Source organism: Schistocerca nitens, chromosome 11, assembly GCF_023898315.1.
Source record: "Schistocerca nitens isolate TAMUIC-IGC-003100 chromosome 11, iqSchNite1.1, whole genome shotgun sequence".
NCBI classification, from domain to species: Eukaryota; Metazoa; Arthropoda; class Insecta; order Orthoptera; family Acrididae; genus Schistocerca; species Schistocerca nitens.
The window spans coordinates 162582149-162586013 of NC_064624.1; the positions used below are offsets into that span (position 1 = coordinate 162582149).

At 43.3% G+C, this 3865-nt stretch overlaps 1 non-coding gene across 1 annotated transcript; it reads right to left on the reverse strand.

Annotated features, from left to right (window-relative positions):
• Nucleotides 1-708: 708 nt before the first annotated feature.
• Nucleotides 709-783, reverse strand: Trnat-ugu (transfer RNA threonine (anticodon UGU)). The gene has a single exon. It is a non-coding gene; the product is annotated as a tRNA-Thr (tRNA).
• Nucleotides 784-3865: the final 3082 nt, after the last annotated feature.

Here is a 3865-nt window from a genome sequence, read left to right on the forward strand (position 1 = left end):
TTGGAGGATGGCATTCACGTATCGTACAGCCGTTACGGTGCCTTCTGTGACCACCAGCGGCGTCCGTCGGCCCCACATAATGCCACCCCAAAACAGCAGGGAACCTCCACCTTGCTGCACTCACTGGACAGTGTGTCTAAGGCGTTCAGCCTGACCGGGTTGCCTCCAAACACGTCTCCGACGACTGTCTGGTTGAAAGCATATGCGACACTAATCGGTGAAGAGAACGTGATGCCAATCCTGAGCGGTCCATTCGGCATGTTTTTGGGCCCATCTGTACAGCACTGCACGGAGTCGTGGTTGAAAATATGGACCACGCCATGGACATCAGGAGTGAACTTGCGCATCATGTAGCCTATGGCGCACCGTCTGAGTCGTACCACAACGTCCTGTGGCTGCACGAAAATCATTATTCAACATGGTGGCGTTGCTGTCAGGGTTCTTCCGTGACATAACCCGTAGGTAGCGGTCATCCACTGCAGTAGTAGCCCTTGGGCGACCTGAGCGAGGCATGTCATCGACAGTTCCTGTCTCTCTGTGTCTCCTCCATGTCCGAACAACATCGCTTTGGTTCACTCCGAGACGCGTAGACACTGCCCATGTTGAGAGCCCTTCCTGGCACAAAGTAACAATGAAATGATAATTAAATAGACACCCTAGCTGCAAGCAGGCGTTGATACACTTCATTGGGGACATGTTGAAAATGTGTGCCCCGACCGGGACTCGAACCCGGGATCTCCTGCTTACATGGCAGACGCTCTATCCATCTGAGCCACCGCGGGCTTGAGTCCCGGTCGGGGCACACATTTTCAACATGTCCCCAATGAAGTGTATCAACGCCTGCTTGCAGCTAGGGTGTCTATTTAATTATCATTTCATTTCTGGCAAAGCTGCATGGTCATCGACGGTAACTGTTCTTTCGGGTACAGGTACTACCGTCATATATAGTTACAAAGTAACAATGTGGATGCGGTATTGACCGTCTATGCATGGTTGAACTACAGACAACACGAGCCGTGTACCTCCTTCCTGGTGGAATGAGTGGAACTGATCGGCTGTCGCACCCCCTCTGTCTAATAGGCGCTGCTCATCCATGGTTGTTTACGTCTTTGGGTAGGTTTAGTGACAGCTCTGAACAGTCAAAGGGGCTGTGTCTATGATACGATTTCCACAGTGAGCGTCTATCTTCGGGAGTTCTGGGAACTGGTGTGATGCAAAAGTTTTTTTGATGTGTGTACAATAAAGACTATACACTTCTTTGCCAATATCGCTCATAATAACCTTTACTCTCGATAACCGATCTCAGTAACCAGTGTTATCAGTTTTATAGTGTGTTATGTACCTGTCAGTTAATGTGAAAGAGGGCTCTTACTGCTACTCGTATTTTAAGAAATATGCAAATGACAGTTCCGCCAGTCCAGTGCTTCTGTACGCGATATTAGCGCCATCTGTACACATTCATATCGCTATCGCATGAGCTCTGTCACCAGTGTAAATAGAAGATATGTAGGAGACCCAAAGAAGAGCAGCACGTTTCGTTACAGATTCGTTTAGTAAGCACGAAAGCGTCGCAGAGACAGCGAACTTCAGCGGCACATGCTGCAAGAGAGGCGTTGTGTGTCACGTTATGGTTTACTGTTAAAGTTACGAGAGCGTACACGCCTAAAGTGCGCGTCATATATCTTGGCGGCCGAGTTTAGGTTCGTTCTGCGCATCTGACGTCACAAAACACAGTCTTGCCAATGAACAGAGAACGACGTTGCCAGAGCTCGACTGCAGTGCAGAGCACGGACGAGTGTCTTCAGTTTTAGAAATGTTCAGTCATAAATAAAGTAATAGAACAAAAGCAATGTCTTGATAGCAGACTTTCTTTTACAGAAAGTTTGGAAAAAGCATTCTTTATACCAATTGCTTCATATTCTATTAATTAATTAAACCAAACAACCAATAAGACTCCTAATTCAGGCGATAGCAAGGAAAGGTGTTTGTTTCAATCTCACGATCTGCTTTTTCGCCATAAAGAACAGCGGTAATTGTTTATTTCCTATTGTACTTCGACGAAGCGTGAGTAATTCATAGTCATACCAACAGTGTTTATAAGTAGTTGCGTGAGGTGTTAGACTACTTATGGAATTAAAGTATTCGATGAGCTGAGATAGCGGAACGGTTAAGGTGTTGGGCTGTCAAGTGAAAGGTTATGAGTTCAATCTTTGTGTGGTGCTTAATATTTTTCTCTATTTAAAAACAATATTTGAGTGCCTTACTTCACGAATTTTATTCGTTTTAATGAAATTTCTAGTGCTTTGCCTCTTCATTAACTTTTTCGCTGCTGCAGACACGTGCTCCTCGCATTCCGTGCTGTGCGCGATTTTGTCATCACTGCACTTCTCGCCCGTGCAGACACATGGTGTTCCCACTGCTTTGACACACTTATCATTCGATTTCACAAAAACTATTTGGCCAAAAAATTTGATTTTTACACGTCTTCTTGACTGATACCTTCCCCCCATAAATGACTTAATTTTGTTTTGATGTGCAGCATTAAATGTAGTAAACCATTGCACGAAAATTTGAAGAGTTTGCAGAGGTAAAAGTCCATAGCGTATACTTTCCGTATGGTCGATTTTAGTTGCCGCAATGTTGAGAATGAAATGTGGACAAGATACCTAAATTTCACATAATATTTACTGTATAACAATATCTCATTTAATTTACGTACCACATTGGTGTCGTATGTAATATTGAGAAATATTCCGTCTTTCGCGACTGTAATAAAAGTTTTATTTACACAGGGCGCGTTTCACTTTATTTTAAAGTGAAAGGTGAAAAGGTATGGCACATACACAATGGTATTCATGTTCTCTTTCTTGTTTTTGTTCCACAGTCGCAGTTTTACCAGTGGTTTTGAAATATATCCCTCTTCTGCAACTGTAATAAGCGACTTATTTAGAGCAGATGCGTTTCTCTCTCTTGAAGCATCATAAGAGGACTGTATTTTGTGTCCTCCATTGCCAAGTCACCTTTCGTAGTTTTGTGCTGCGGTAGCACAATATTCAACGTTTGTGTTGGCTCATCAGTGTTTTAGCAAATAAATGCTGTTTGTGTGTGCCACACACAAAATTATATTTGACATAGCTCTGAGCACTTCACTGACAGACGGTATATTCAAGTCCTAATGTTTTTGTAAGTCCACAGTTTTGTTTAATGTATTTTGTCTACTTCCTTTTGATTGATTGAAGTGCTTTAAAATAAAGCCAAACGTGCCCAGTGTAAGTAAAACTTTTGTTACAGTCGCGAAAGGTGGAATATTTCTCAATATTACATACGACACTTATGTGGTACTTAAATTAAATGAAATATATAGGTATCTTGTCCACATTTCATTCTCAACATTGTGGCGACTAAAATCGACCATACGGAAAGTATACTCTATGGACTTTTACCTCTGCAAACTCTTCAAAATTTCGTGCAAAGATTTACTATATTTAATGCTGCATAATAACTGCGTTGAACATCGAAACAAAATTAAGTCATTTATGGGGGGAAGGTATCAGTCAAGAAGATGTGTAAAAATCTAATTTTTGAGCCAAATAGTTTTTGTGGAACCGAATGATACAGAGTGTCAAAGCAGTCGGAACACAATGTGTCTGCACAGGCGAGCAGTGCAGTGACAAAATCGCCCACAGTGCGGAATGCAGGGAGCACGTCTTTGCAGCAGCGAAAGGGTTAATGCGGCCGTGGTGGCTTTACTTCATGAACTGCGCGCTCCCCCCTACACGTAAGCTTGCGAACTATGCTACACTATGGCGCTGCTTCTCTTGGCGCGTGCGTCGTGTGCAACTGGCAACGCAGCAATCTCTAGCGT